The sequence below is a fragment of the Gymnogyps californianus genome, chromosome Z, assembly GCF_018139145.2.
Source record: "Gymnogyps californianus isolate 813 chromosome Z, ASM1813914v2, whole genome shotgun sequence".
Taxonomy (NCBI): Eukaryota; Metazoa; Chordata; class Aves; order Accipitriformes; family Cathartidae; genus Gymnogyps; species Gymnogyps californianus.
Window position 1 is genome coordinate 2,506,315 of NC_059500.1, and position 16,827 is coordinate 2,523,141.

Below are 16,827 nucleotides of genomic sequence, written 5' to 3' on the forward strand. Positions count from 1 at the left end.
AGTAAAATGGTTGTGAAGATCTAATGCATCTCAGGGACAGCAGTTTCTTGTGCCCAATAAACTTAATTGGATATATGTCCTAGTGAATACAAAAACAAATTTTCAAGCACAGTACAAACACGTCTTTTAATGTTAGGATCCAAAAATATCCATCAAGAACTGTGTAGTAGGAGATGCCGCATTCATATTCTAGTCATATTCCAAGACAAAAATGTTCTAATATTTAGTAAACACTTGTACAAGGCAAATTTTTATTAAGGAGACTGGGAGATAGTCTCAGAAAATGTAAAGGCTGATGCGATACTATGTACACACTTTTTCTTCAAGGAATCAGTGAGGTGTCTGAAACTTCTGTTCTGGGTGCAATGGTAGTGATATGTGTACATTGAATGACTGAGGTGGAAAAAACAAAGGGGCTAACACCAGGATCATGTTCTGTAGCTTCAGGAAATCCCAAATAGTCTAGGAGATTTCAGAATAGACTTAGTTGCTTTTACGTACAAATACTAGATGATCCTGATAAACTACTACCCAATTTTGGGATGATCTGAAGATGAGAATGACTATTAGCAAATCTTGACTTATCTCGCAAAGTATTGTTTTCAATACTGTCCACCAGACAGAAGAACCATCTAAAGATTCTCCAGAGGACTGTGCTTGGCTGTCATGTGCCAACAGGCAAGGCAAGAGCACACGGCAGAGAATTAAGGATCAATCTCAACTACCGGTTTGAATGGCATGAGAGAATCAGAATGGGAATATAAATGCACTAATGAGAAACAAAGGGAAATAACTCAGAAGATGAAATGAGAAACAACTTCTCCAATAGGCTTAATAACGCAAATGAGAGACATAAGGTTGACTTAAAGGCCATGACACATGCAAGTCATCACAGCATCAGGTTCAAAGGATAAATATTCGCCAAATCTAACTAAAAAATAGTAAGTGCTTGCCCCAGTAAACATGACAACAGTCACACAAAAGCACAACAAAATCTTCCAAGTCATAACCAGCAAAGAGTGTGGAGGAAGGAATCCAGGAAGGAATAGTTTGGCTCACTCATCTGAACTGTATCCCAAGGTGGGTTCCTTGTTACCTTTTCTAGATGCTTTACATCATCCTTTCATGTTGGAATCAGATCTACTAATGCTGTTGATTAGCAAACAGTCTGAAAAACAGAATATGAAGCCAGACCATCACCTAGTGAGCGGGTGTATTTTACAATAGGTGTGTTGTTTTGTTGTTTTTTTTTTTAAAATTTGAGACTGTTCACTTAATTTTATATTTTAATATTAATGCAAATAAATCCCTAATAGCTTCCCAGAATTAAAGTCATGTATGTATTCATCAGTGAAATATAAACACCTCCAATGTAAAATGTTGCAACTGTTGAATATCACTTACCCTACCTAATTAATTTTTGGGAGGGAATTTAAGAATGTAGAATTTAATTGCCCGAAGGCAGAAGTGTAGTTCCTCATAGTGGGTTCTGAAAAAGTAACCCTTATATGTGACTAAATAGTATCCATATGAATTTTTAAAATGGAGAATTATGTTCTTCAATAGCTACTCAGTTGTACTAAAAAAGCCAGTAAAAAGGTCTTCTTTACCAGGAACAGAATACAGTTTCTTGGTAACAGAGCGTCATGCCTTTTAACAATGTCCTTGCTTCTGTGCCCTATATGAGCTATTCAAGTATATTATTATTGCTATTGTTGTTTCACTAAATTGTTTAAGTTATCAAGTCATCTTAGCTTTGTGTTTTGAAATGAACTGAATATTTATTTTGAAGCTATTAAAAATAATATGTTATTATAACTCCGGAATAAGCAACTCTGTTCTAATGTCTTTCAAGGTTTCATTGTATTTTCATTCTTTATGCACTGAAATCCATAAATTCTCTTTTTATTTCACAACTGTGCAGCTTGAAAACTTCCTTACTAGAGGAATGGTTGCACCAGCATAATGGCAAAATTAGAACACAGAAAGAAAAAAAAAGTTACTTAGCATAACTGGATTATTGCTCTCAGAACTACATAATTTAAAATACAATACTAGCATCCACAAGGGAAAATCCAGATGGTTAGCAAGTCCCCATGCAGTCACAGTCTCATGAAATTACTCCCCTTAACCCAGAGGCTTCTTTTCCATTTTATTCATGTTAGTATGAAAATGTGAATTTAAAAGGTATCCTAACGTAGCTGAGAGGTAGTGTCACAGGAAACTGATTCACAGAACGTCTGTAAAATTAGTACCTGGATTATACTTCTCTTTAAGCCCATGAGGAATTCTGATGCTTTGCAAACCCCTGTGCTGGTTTCATTGGAGTCAAATGACAGATCCTTTACAACTTCGTGTGTTAGCCAGTTAGTTCTTTGTTAATTATGCTAGCAGTTCCTGATAAGCACTTCTCCGTATCTCATACACAGACGAAAATGCCATATAACATCACTCTGCAGTGCAAATCTGCAGGAGGGAGAAAAGAGGATGCTTGAAACTCAGGAGTTCATTGTTGCAGAGCGTCTTCTCCCTTGGAAGGCAATTGCAGGACAGGAAGGAACAAGCTGAAACAGCTGGATCCTTGCGAAAACGGAGTTTTCGGCTGCGGGAAGAGTTCCCCATTGCATACAGCTCTGCAGTGTCTCTGTACTCTCACCTGACACTCATGGTCAAATGCCACCAGGAGTGGTAAAGCACCACTGCTACTCTTGAACAGATGTTGAAAGACACATCCTGACTATCTTTATAATGCAAGCACTTCAGCATAAGGCAGAGAGAATTGCCGGGTACCGATCACTATATAGTTTTTAACACTTTCTTGGGTACTTTACGTGTCCCTTGCACCTGCAGCTGGCATTTTGCACGGTCCCCCCAGCAGATACGATGTCTCAGACCTATTAATTTCCAACGTTGTCACTCACTGCCTGCGGATGAAAGGGCTCTATGAAGTGCAGACATGGCTCAGATACGCATGTCTGGGCATGGCTGAGGAGGATTATGCTGCATAACAATGTCACGCACGGATTATGTCCCACCATGCTATGGAGGTGCTGGCCAGCCTGCTCTGCCTCTTTCAGAGGTCACGAGGCCTCAAGTCTGTTTTCGGTGTGCAGACAAAACCTAAGTCTTGGTGTCGGACTCACGCTTACTCCCACTGTAATTAATTGTCTTGCCAGTCTCACCAATGGAAGAAGCATCGAGGCCTTTAATTAAGCCTTTTCTGGATATGTCATATTATATTTCTGACATTTTAAAATATTTAAAATGTAAATTCTTTCATTCATCAATTCATGTCTATGTTGTTGTTATTTTTCTTTTCTTTAAAAGTTTCAAATCAGGGCAGACTTCAGCGCATGAACAAACTATTGCCCTGATTCTCTTCTTTGCAGCCGTGTATTCAGACTTTCCTCAGAATTAAGTTTCTTTTTTTTTTTTTTTTTTTTTTTAGTGGAAGTACAAGTCTCAACAGAACTGGCATTTATTCTTTTGATTTTTGTGCTTTCAATTCAGGATGTTTTCTACATGCTTTTAAATGGATGTTGTGACATGGGTTTTAATCACTCATTTTACACTCCCTTGTGTAATACTTCTCTATAGCTTAAATGTAATTTCCCCCTACAGTTTTAGTCGTCCTTCATTTAGCAAACCATTTCTTTTATTCTTTAGCCTGTGCTCTGGAGGATGTTGAAATTACCATAGCTGTTATTGTTTTACAAGTTTCTATCTATACAGCATAAAATGTTTTTATCATTAAATATTACTTCTAAATCACTGTAAATTAATACATTTATATTTTACTGAATGTTTTATTTCCTGGAGCAGATGTCAGGACAGAGCACTAAAATGATCTGATTTGGGAGATATTTTTCAGGTGAGCTTGCATTCTGAAAAAAATGCCAATTTTGAGAGCACGTACAAAACTATTTACTTGAATGCCAATCCTTTGTATATGATGGCATTGTAAAATGATTCATGTAATGTCTGCCCTTATTTGTTTGAAATAGTCAGTGCCTGGAGAACTCACTGGTTTAATTGGGAGTTTGAAGGCATTCTGTATGGAGCAGGATGAAGTCTTTTGACATGTTTCAGCCCAGATTGAATCTTTACAGCTGAGCTACAACCCATGAAAAACATGGCTTTATAATGGAAATGCTGACACAACCTTTCAATTAGAGTAGTGTTAACTGCATCATTATAATTAGGGACGCGCTGACCCTCTGAAAACTCTGGTTTTCAGATCAGGAGAAGGTATTCTCATTTAGCTGGTCACTAGTCGAATTTTTATAAATCCAGGAAAAGCTAGCTGATTAAAAACATGTTACCCGAAATTTGTTTTCTTGACGGAATAAAAAGAGGATATAGAAAATTGTCCCAGTCCCCACGGTCAGCTTAAATTATGAAAATACCTTCTTAAATACATTCTGTGACCCAACAAAATTGCTACTTAAAAAAAAAAAAAAAAATCAGAAAAAAGATGATTTTGACTTAATTTCGCACACATTAAACCAGACTATCACCTTAATATATCAAACTGACAACAGACATCTGGGTGTTTTCAATTAATCATTTCATATATAAAAATGTAAAATATTTGGCAAGTACACAGTTTGCCAACCATTCTGAAAAGCTTACAACTAAATACTGATTGGGCTCAAAACTGCAAAATCAACAAAATTGGATAGAACTGTGAAAATTTTAGCACAATAAATGCCATAAGTAATAGCAAAGTTGTTTGTAACAAAGTCAGTACAGTTCATTGAGGGATGTTGTGGTCCATGAACTATTTCTGGAAAAAGCATGCCAGTGCTTCATCAGTCATTACTGTGTTCCAAATCTGTTGTCTTAAAGTGAGCTGTGAGGCACAGAGCTGTAAGAAAATGTACTTGTGTCTATATTTGTCTATGGATTTACTGAAGAAAACAAAAAAAATGAATCAATAAAAAGCTATTTTCTCTAGATTAGAGGTACTACATTTAGCTGTCAGCATTAAAAAGATTATGGCTCACAAACATTAGCACATTTGAGTATAGTTCATTCTAAGGTATTCACGAAAGCATTGGACAACCTTTTGATAATATTCGTTGTATAAGTTTTGCTGCTTTGTAAGTATATTTTCTGCCTCTTTTAACTTATATTCTTATTTATCACAAGAAACTATTAATATATTAATGTTACAAAACCAAATACTCTGGTGCTAAGAAAGACAAAAGGCTGACCACGTATTCTTTGTTCAGCCCCCTTGTGTGTGTATTATGATAATTTTTCTTTAATTACGTGATCACATACTATTTTTTCTCTGCCTTTTTAGGTCTAGGATGAGCAGCACTCACCAAATAAGTAGTAGTTTGTGATTTGGTGCCCTCTTCCCTACATGAAATCCAAACTCCACTCTGTTAACAGAAAGGGTAATTTAATCTTTGTCTTTTCCATGACACTTGCTGTTGTAACTAAGCCCTTCATGAACAATTCCTACTATATTTTCTGTAACACTCAAGAGAATTTTAGTGGTATGGTCATCACAACATTTACCAAGTTTTGGTCTATCTACTCTAAGACACCAAGCATCTGATTTTTTGATATAGTTTGCATTAGATGGAATCGGACAGATTCAAATTCCAGCATTTGCTAACGTGAAGTCTCAGTGTTTCTCTAAATCAGTAGGCTCACAAATTATTCAATCAGAAAATAAGAGATACAAAATTACTAATAACCTATCAAAAGACTGCTTAAATATTTGGCTTCAGTTTACCTCGTGCTAACTAGAGTTATGCAGTGACACCAGAGTTGATGCCGAATGAACTAACTACAGATACAGTCAGCAGAGCTCTCCTTCTCAACTAATTACTTTTGGTTTTACTACGAGGGAGCAAGCTTAATGAGCCCAAGTGTAGGGCCACAATGCTGTTGAGACCCAAGATAGTATCTCTGTAGTTTACATGTCAATATACCAGCTTCAATAAAACTTAATTTGGGTACCTTCGCATGGTGCTACCTGGTGTGACAGACATATTCTACTGTTAGATACAAACTCTACTGTAGATGCAACGCAGTCTTCCATGTGTCCTTCGATCAGTAGTCACAGCCCTTTCAATCAGTATTTTGTAGCTTCGGTAAAAAATAAGTCAGAGTACAATGATCAACTTTTTCCTTGACCAGAAAAGCACCAGTCAGACCCGCACCAATGACCATCCTCTGCACCAAATAAGACAGAGAGGGAAAAAAAAGTGCATGATGAAGTAATTAAAGGCTATAATGCGTTCACACTGAGTTGAGTTAAGGTTTCAATTACAATCTTAATTATGGGATTTCTAACATCTGAACAGAATGCCGCTGTATAGAGCTGCTTTGCTCAAGGTAGACATGCACCAAATTTCTTAGAAAGCCTGCGAGAGATAATCTGAGTATTTGGTTTTAGTAAGCTTTAAAGTCACTTTGTAAAAAGAATAGCTTAAGTGGGGGTTTTGATTGTTCATTTTATTTGTCCTTTTTTAAAGCAAACTAAGAACTCTGCTGAAATCTTTCCATGTGGCATTGTATTTTTCAGATCATTGTAAACTTTAGCTACACACTTGGTTGACCACTTGAGTCAAGCTTTTAAATGGGCAAAGTTGCCTTCTGATATCTGACTGAGAATAAATTCTCAAAAAAAGACAAGGGACACTCCTTTCTATGTTGATTTGTGGAAGTTTGCTAACAGCACAGGGTAAGGACTGTTGTGAGTCCTTTAGCTAATTCTTACAGACTTAAGACAAGCAAGCACTGGGCTGGGCAATGCTGTTTTCTAAGCTTTTATATCTCAATTCCATCTCTCTTCTCCAGGCTCCAGATATTAGTCCTGGTTGTCTCCAGCCAGGGCTTCAAGTCTACCCTGCCTCTCTGTCTGTAGCCTTAATCCAAACGATGCCCTTATTCCCTTTGCAAGCCCCAGTCTTCAACATCTAAATGCCCATGACACCTTGCTTGTCTAGCAGCCTTGCTCTGCTCTCGATCCTATTTTTCTTTTCCAGTTTCTACATTCCCTTTTCTCTTTGTCTGGTCCATCTCGCCACTTTTCCTCCCAGCTTTTCTCCATCAAAAGCTAGTTGCTTTTTCCCCGTCCTTTAGTTTACAGGTCTACACTATGTTTCATACAGGATTATGAGTTTTGTTCTTCCTCCTCCCTGCTGGTTTCCTAGATCACATCAACTACATTAATTGATCTCTTTCTGTGAATATTGGTTTTTTTCCCCTGTATTCAAGATATATCCTTTTCATTCCTCCTGCTACCTGGAGGTGCTTTCTGAGGTGGAAATATCTTTGACCTGGGTTAGGAGGCCAGAAATCACAGTGACCTAGAGCAACCAGTGTCGGTTTATAGGAAGGTACTGCTTAGTCCCCAGAGGTCTGAACAGAGCATGTGTAATACATAAACATAAATTTTGCAAATTTATTTGCCAATCATGACTTTTCTGAACATAATGCATAAACTGCTTCTAAAAGATGTGTAACTTAAACACCAGTTTGGTTTTCTTCTGGGAACAGCACAAGGCATATCCCTGACACAAATGTAATTCTCTTCTCTAATTTATTAGGCTCTAAGAATTTGTATGAATTGGTAGTGTTACTTAAGCACAGATAGACGTAGGTATTTTATCTAAACTTCCTCCTTTTGAAAAAAGTGCCTTACCCTGAGGCAAACCCCTAGCAAAGAAAATCACCAGCATCTAGAGTTTGGGAAATTTACAAACAAAAGCAGAGGAAGAGGTGGCAAGTGCTATCAAACCTGCCTGCAGCATCTACTTCACAGTTTATGCACATTGCTCAAACGCAGAGATTTTTCTGGGCTTTGTTTTGGTCTCAACAACATAAATCCTAGTCTCTCGCAACAGTCCTGCTGTGGAAAGTACTGCGTGCCAAGATTGTGACAGGTGAACATACTAGACTTACACCTCAGAGCTTTTTACTGGCATCAATGAAGTCCAAAGCACTAAAAAGAACTTATAAAAACAACCAGAGAATTTGGGATTCAGCTGAAAAGAGGTCTACCAGAATTTGCTCTGCTGGAGCTATCACAGAGCATCTATCAGAGGTCTGCACAGCTGAAGAGACTGAGCTACGAGTGCTGGGGCCCTTTCTATAACAGAGCTGCATTTCTATTGTTTCATGACATTAAGAAACTTACTTATAGATTCCCCATATGCTAGTCTGTGGATAGAATACTTGCCTTTTTTTTTTCTTTTTCTTTTTTTCCCCAAGGTGCTTTGAGATCTGTGGTTGGCAGCTGCTAGTGCCTTTAACTGAGATAATATAGGGTTTGCTTCTCCTTTTTCTAAAGAAGTAAAACTTCTATCCGTGGTCTTAGACTTAATCTTCATTAAAGAGAAGGTATTTAAGATGGATAGCATAAGCTGTGATATTTTGAGCCTTTTTTCTGTTCCCATGAAAAAGAACAGGTGTTCAAAAAAGCTTCTGTTTATATGCTCAACTTTAAGGTGGTACTTTTTTGTGGCAATAGTGGACTTCTTAGGAAAAAAATAATCTCCAAATATTGAACTGTGGTATTGTTAGATTTCTCAAAATACACATCTCAATAATCTAGTTTCCACTGGCTGCCTAAGTCTTCAGCATTTCTATAACAGATTCACGTATTAACTTGAACTTAATCACATTCTGGTCAATAAAGAAGATTCCCACTTCAATCCAGTGAACAGTTTATGGGAAACACACTTATTCAAGTGTAATAAATTTGATTGGATTCGTACACTTGAAGCTTTATTTTCTACTACAGGACAAAAGTTCTCCAGCAGTTGTATATTATGATTCAAGCATACTAAACCTTTGAGTTTATTCTGGAAGAATTACCAGAACATTCCAGTACAAAGTAGAGAGATAGAGCAATTATTTGAAAACAGTAAGTCTGGTGTAAAATACAGATCAGAGACAATAATACTTGCATTAAGTAATATTGATTCTGTAATGAAACCTCATTTGTGTCCCTGTCACCAGCATGTTCTTCCCATGGTGGATGTTGAGATATTTCTGAAGTGTGAAACAAAAGGCTACCACAGAATAAGAAGACTGCTACACTCTCTCTCAGGTATTTGGACAAATAAAAAGTTCATTGTTGGACATTTCAGTGAACAAAAAACTTGAAACATTTGAATTGAACAAACAATTCAAATTGGCATTTTGAGAGAAACATCCCTTAGTAGAAGAGGGCCCTTGTGCACCTTTTTCATTCCCTCTCTTTCCCTCCTGGTCCTATATTTTTTTCTTTTTATTTCTCCTTCTCTGCTTCAGCTTTCTTAGCATATTTATTAACTTCATAGATTTTAAGGAAAAACAGAGGTGGAAAGGAAAAAGGGAGAAAATTTTCGAACAAATTGTGATGTTAATAACATGAGTTCTTATCACCAGTGCTTTACAGTCTAAAGTAATCTTCTCTAATCCTTAACAGCCTATGCTAATCTGTGCTATCCTTTTATCTTTTTGAATCAGTTATATATTTTATTATGCCAATATCAGGAAGTTTAATGAAAGAAGCTGCATTTTTTTTTTTTTTTTAAATTTTTGTTACCCTAGTAAACCTCTAAAAGGAATATTCTCTCAAGTTATGATTTGCCTGGAAAGTAGAAATTAAAAAATTGTGACCAGATATAAAATAACTAATTTCTGATTTGTAATCATGGTAGCTTCTGAATAGTTTCATGCCTGTGTCAAAGGATTGATATCAAGTGCTCATTGACTAATACCTATAAGAAGCTTCTGTTCCCAAACAAGTAAATAATCTAAAGGATTATTTATAACACACACTACATTGTTTATCCACTCAAATCAGGTTCTTTTTCAGTCAGGCAGTCATTTAATTATTTATTTGCTGTGTATCTCAAAAGGATGATCAAAAAAGACTGATAACATTCAACAATTGGCATTTGATAACATTCAGTGATTGGTACCTAGTGACTGGCTAATAGGATTTAAAGACTTGACACAGAAATAAAGGCGACTGGTGTTTAGAGGAAAACAGTTGTTTTCTTCATTAAGCAGAATCTATAAAATCTTTTGAATCACGACAAGAATCTATGGGTATCCACTATATGTTTAGTGTCAACCTGTATTGGCTCATACACAAACTGTCAAGATAAAGGTTCATTCACTGTAATGAATTAGCTTTTTGTTAATTTGAGATAGATTACTACGATTGAAGAGCTAATAGTATGATAAATAATTCTTTTAAACCCTTTTTTATGTTTATTGGGTGTTAAGATAATATATCCATGCCTTCTGAAAACCATGTGTAATACCAAATATCTAATTATATACTATATTTTTAATTTGAGCATCAGCTGTTTAATGTATTCTCTGTGCTCCCTTGTGCAGCTCAAATAAACCTTCCTTATGTTACACATCAAGCTATTTCCAAACAAGTCATCATATTTAAAGTGCAGTCTAATGAAACCTTATTTTAAGAATATTTTTGTTTGCCAAATTGAATGTTCCAGTGAAAGTTCTGGGCTGTATTACTATGTTAATGATACTGGTAGATTCTAATATATAATTATTTGAATCAAACTTTTGAAACAAGCAGCTTTTAACAATTTTTTAATATTTCTGTTTCATCTTAAGTACCAGATGTCAGGGACTCGAAAATGTGTTTATTTTGGTCTTTTGGTCCTTCAGAGATTTTTCTGACTCAATATCACTCATCTCTTGTGGATATGTATTTAGCCCCATTGAGTGAACAGGCTTTAAGGAGCAGCAATCTGTGTTCTTCTAAATGAATGGTTAGGCCACCTGCACATTTGGAAAAATCTCGAAGAGCTAGGGGGAAAAAAAAAGTGTTACACAAACCTAGGCATTGCCCCAGATCAGATCAGATCAGGAGAACATGAATTGCAGCTTTCTAGTGCTTGTAGTGGGCAGAGCATCTTCTGACAAGAAAGCTCGTAGTGGGTAACGCTGGAGTAATCAGTCGCAGAGGAAGTTTCTTCCAAACCCTTCCAATACATATGTTGTATACACTTCAGATTAGACATCCAGATATAACTATGGCTGTTCTCATTTACTGTGTAAACATCTAATTGGTGTAATTCTTAGACATGCTCTTAGAGTGCTCAACATTTAGGAAACGCAAGTGTATAATAAAAGGATGTCACTGCTATTTTAAATTAAACTTGTTCCCTATTGTTATCAGAAGAACAGCCTGTAAGGACACTGCCAGTAGATTTCATTTAGCAACTGGAGGAACAAAGTAGCCTTAAAAGGGTTCTAATTTTTCCTACATTTTTACAGTGTTGACATCTATTCCCATGAAATCCAACAATGACACATTAAGACTTCGGGGGGCAGGGGGAGGTTTCTTTTTCTAACCTCAGCATACTAAGTAGCCAGCTGAGATTGAGGAAAGGCTCATTGTGCATAATAATGGCATACATGCATTTTTCCGTGGCGGTGCTATCTTAAAGAAACAACACAGACCATCCATTCTACAGTCAAGTACTGAGAAATCAGAACATCTAATAGAAGTGCAGGTAATTAAGAGAATACATACCAGCACTCGTTGAATTTGTCAAATAAAAATAAATTTAATGAATTCTTTTCCCAAGATGTCGCAAGAGACAATGTGCTTAGCTAACTTTAGAAGCAGTGGGTGTTGCTATCAAAATGATACTGAGAATTCAGATGTGTTCTTTTAAAAAAAAAATTGCCATGTAAATATATAATAATATTACCACTGCAAAAAAGAGTACTATCTCACTGATAGATAGTATTTTTAGAGCTACGGTAAGTTTTGGTAGACTGGAAAGAAAAGTGGCCAAGCAGAGAGAAAGTTGGAAACAGATGTGGGGGAGAGGCCACAGAGGTGACAAAAACCTTATTAATGGAAGCAAATTGCTAGAACAGAGAGCTGCAGAAACAAGCGACAAGAGCAAAAATACAAGAATAACTGGCAAATCTCAGGAGAGATCATACGGTAAGGAGAATGACTGATTGGCTAAGCTAGCTTTTGAAAAAAAGAATTGGGAGGCCTCAAGTATTACCTAACCTAAAAAAAAAAAAGTTGCTCAAAAAGATATGTTCAGACTTCACAGGGGGCAGCTAAGCTTGTGTTAATTAAAATGCTTTAGCCACTACTGTGGAGCAAAATGTGGCCACGTGCACCATCACCACATGGAAATCCGGTCATAACTGAATTGAGTGAAATTTTTCCCTTTCTATAGCTGGTGATGTTTTCAGGACTAGCCCAATTTCACAACACAAACACTAGGTGATCAACCAGAACTTTTTCTAGTTTAGAAAGTGCTTTTGTGAAACAGCTGCAAGGGATCCAACTGGGGATCCCGAAGAAGCTGCTGCAGAAAGCTGTATAATTAAAGGACCCGGGGCAAAATAAATGTATCTATCTAGAAATAGTGAAAGGCAGATTATTGATGTCGAAGTTGTGCAAATATTCTGTGAAGATTGTCTTGGTAGAAAATTTGTTATATCGACTGAAAGAGAACGGAGAAAAGGAGAAAAACTTCAGCAGAGTCAATACATTACACGTCATTGGTGTGGTTCATTAAAACGGTACTTAGGCATATAGACGTTACCATTTTCCTGATAAATATGTCAAGTATACAAAAAGTTAAGAAAAAGCCATCAGAAAAAAAAATTGTAATGCTCTGCACTTCTACTAATTCTTCCACAAAGCTATTAAGCCAAAAAGGAGACAGAATTTGCAGAGGAGCTGTCCCTTGTGAAATATGTGTACCTTTTAAAGCGTGAATTACATTATAAAATGCATTTTAATGAACCTGTACAATGCAAATTAATGTGTTGTCTTGTTCCACATATTCTACAGGCAGGAGTCCATACTGAGATTTTCTCTTCTTACTACAGTTAAGATTTACTTTCGGGACTTCAGCATTACATTATTTGAATGTACTTTTTAAACACGGAGAAGGACTTAAAATAGCAAATTGAGAAGGTTTCTGTGGCCTTACTATGAAAGTCTTTGGCTTCGTATATGATCTATAAGCAGAAACGCAACTTATCATAGAATCTTAGAATGGTTTGGGTTGGAAGGGACTATTAAAGGTCATGGACGGACATTCCAGCCAGCATAATACTCTTCCAAGCTGTACTTCCTTGCATAGGCTGTGGTTTGCCTAAAAGGAACAGCATGGGAGCCTCAGCATGGCTCTTTATGAGGACATGGGTATTACTGTAAAGGCAAACGGTTCCCCAGGGCTTGAATGGAGCACGGAGGACAAGGAGAAGGCTGGACAAGGAACAGCCGCTACAGCCAAGGTGCCCACATGGCTGCTTGTCTATAAAGAAACAAGCTATAGTTGTAAATTCTCGATTATCCGTTCGCAAGCCAGGAGCACACAACTATGAAATCCTCATTTGAAACATGTGGTACTTCAGCTTGCAAATTCATGAATATTTCACGTGCCATACAAACAGAGCAGCAAATAGCAGCAGAGACCTCCCTGGATAGCAAATGCTCTGTAGTTTAAGTGAGTGTGGGCAAAAGCAGGGGGCCTTCACATTTTGAGCAGGAAACAAGCCTAACAATACAACAAACTTTAATTTAGACTATTTTCTTAATGTGCTGTCAAAGGGATCATGCTGAGTGATTTGCTGTAATGAACTCCACCTGGAAGCACAGTAAATCTGAAACGGGGGGCTGACTTGCTGTGGGTTACCATTGTCTGCGCAGCCTTGGCTGACTGAGCTCTAGTTTGATCATTAAGTGACCATCTCAACAAGGAATGACGAGAAACGTTCGGAGACTGCCAGTTCAGCGTGCTACGTTTAACAGGCAGACTGCTGCATGGGTGGGCTTGCTAAACAGCTCGCCTTTAAGAAGCAAGAAACTTCACTTCTCTTCAAAACTAGCTTTCGCAAAAGAAATATTGCCACATCTATAATGGCAAGTGGAAAATACCAGGACAAATTAATCTGTTAAGGTTGAACTTCAATACTATTTTAAGCCAGTGGGTCCTCCTAAACTAGTTTAGGGTGCATCGCCCATTGTCACTTCTAGTTCTCTGTTTCTGCATTTCTGGTTTCTACTCCCAGAAATAAAGCATTTGATGTATTTGAACCATAATATATTGTACTTAACTGTTAGATACGTATGAGCTATTCTGTGTGTCAAAGGTTCATCAGTTTAGCCAAGAACAAATTAATAGTTAATGGTACTACAAGTGCTCTTTACCTACTTTTAAATGTATTAGTCCCTCAATAATCTTACTGTCCGGAGGCTACTTGCCAAAACAGCATTTGATAGAATTATTATGAAAAGTACAAATAAATGATATTTATGGAATCTGTGCAGTATTAACTATTAAAATACTAATACATTTGGGATGAAATGGGATGCAGCACATTTTTCTATTATTATATATATGTATATAATTTTTAACCTTCTTAACAGGTTATTTTACCATGCTTTATAGTACAAAATATGTGGAAGAAGAGTAGATTTAAACTGTAAAAACAAAAGTTTGCTTCGATTGTTTCAGTGCAGTTTCATTTTCTCCTTTTAGTTGTAATTCAGTATGATTTGAAAACACCATGTAGTAAAAATCCCTCTGAACCGGAATCCTACTTTTCCTATAAAATTTATATCCCAACCTAACACCAGTCAGATCTCAAAATTTTGTAGACAGATCTCAAAGCACTGCTTCACACTTGGAAAGTTAGAATTTCATTTTGAAGTTACAAGTAGTTAATACCTAATTTTTGTATGTTACTAACAGTACCTTTGACTATCATAAAAGTCAAAATTAGATATATAAAGGTAAATTAATTCTGATTTTTTTAAGAACAGGAACAGTTATAAAATTAATCTGTAAGGCTTGCTGACCAGACCATTCACCAAATTGAAACACTTCAAAAGTGATCTGGAAGCCCATGAATCTCTAAAAGTAACTTAGGGTGTCATAAGGTAAAGTTTGTCTGAATAATATAAAGGCTTAAATATACGTCAACTTCAAATGCAATTTAGACAACAATGAAATTGCTGGTAGTAACTTGTACCTCCAGAGGAATTAATTGTCATATTTTGAACAGTGTATTAAGATCATAAACACACAACATGATTTTCTACAGAAAATTGAGTAACAGGAAGGATGAAGAATGCAGTTTCGGCAGGCAGTATGTGCAGGGTGCTCTTAAGCATCTTGCATTCGGCTGGGTGTACCTGGAGGAATCAAAGCTGCTACAGACAACTCCACACATCAAAATTCCCAGTGCTGGTGAGAGGACTGAAATGCTTTGAGCCTGCAAATTTAAAAACCTAAACTCATATCATAAGGCTGACCACAACCCCCACAAAATGAGTCTTGTGAGAAATGAGTTTGTTGTTTGTTTAGATGATTTGAGACATTCTGAATAACAGCAATAGTAATTTAAAAAAAATTGTTTTCTCCTGGTTTGTAAAGGGCATAGCATAAAAAAAGGCTTTGGCAAATGTATAAAAATGTAAACTCAGTTTATACTACTTCAAAACAGTGCACTAGGATGGAGATTAATCATTAATAGAATTGTTCTCTAGAAAGAACAAAGACATTTTGTGTATAATTATTGATCTTCTCAGTAGGATCCTTTACTGCTTCATTGAGAAAAAGGTAAGTCTCATGTTACAGAAAGACGCGTATAACTAAAAAAATTATACTGCTGACTGCTAATGTTGAAGATGACTTTATCTATAAGGCACTTAATTATCTGAGAATGAAAGGTTTTGAATGAAAGATCATAGGATCTATTCTGAACCCTAAGCTGGAAAGCCAATGGTAGAAAACTTGGTGCTTATAGGAGTCATAGATTCAGTTCCTGGAAGGTTTATTCAAATCTGTTGCTTTTCTGAAAGGATGGAATCAAATCAGTAAAAAAATAGATTCATGAGTTAAATCAGATCCTCTCCATATATTTTAAATTTCTGCAGAATTATTCCTTTTTTAAGCTAAAGTACCTCTCTACAAAAGTTGAGCATTTTAATATATTTTCAAAAATTTATGGATTTCAACTTCATATGAGGGACCAAAGCTTTAACACCCAAAGCTTAAATGTATACCAGAGTTTTAACCTCCTATTCAACAGTTTAGCAACGCAAAAGCTGGCATGAAGTTTGCTTTAGAAGTCATGAATATTTATTATGATCCCACTGAGAATGTTTAAAAAAAGTTTTGTATTTATGTGTGTGCATAAATACATATAAGTACCACTTTTTAAAAAAGAACATTTCAATATCACTAACTATATTTTTATAACCAGGATAGTCTAGTCACATGATTCGAATTTCTCACCTAAAATCATGTGAAAAATTTTGTACTCAATTGTAATTGAAGGGCTTTTAAAAGAATAGTATAGCAGAAAAATGCAGCAATGTGAACCTTCCTCCCATGTCACATCAATGCACTTTGGGCACAGTGCAATCCAAAATTATTCATAATACACAAATAGCTAAATGTATTAGTCAGGCTACATTAAATAGAGTTTCAGCTGGTGCCTCAATATTTCAATGCCTTACAACGTATCCTGTTTCAAGAATGATTAATACTTCTTAGTGTCTGTACCACGATTTTGTTGTTGACCGCTAGTACAGAGCTCAGATGTTTCCTGTTCAGTACTTTTTAGAAATGGAGACTGGACTATATGTCTTTAGTCCTCTTCTAACACTCTCCCGCCTCTCTACAGCTGCAAGCTCTTAGATGCACTCTGCCTTTGGGATGTACATTTCTCAACAGCCATCTTCTCCCTGCTTTGGTGACTCAGTGATCAGGTGACCCAGGGTCTTTTTCCATCATGGCTCATATTTTAGTAACTTCACAGGTCTCCTGACAATATATCTAC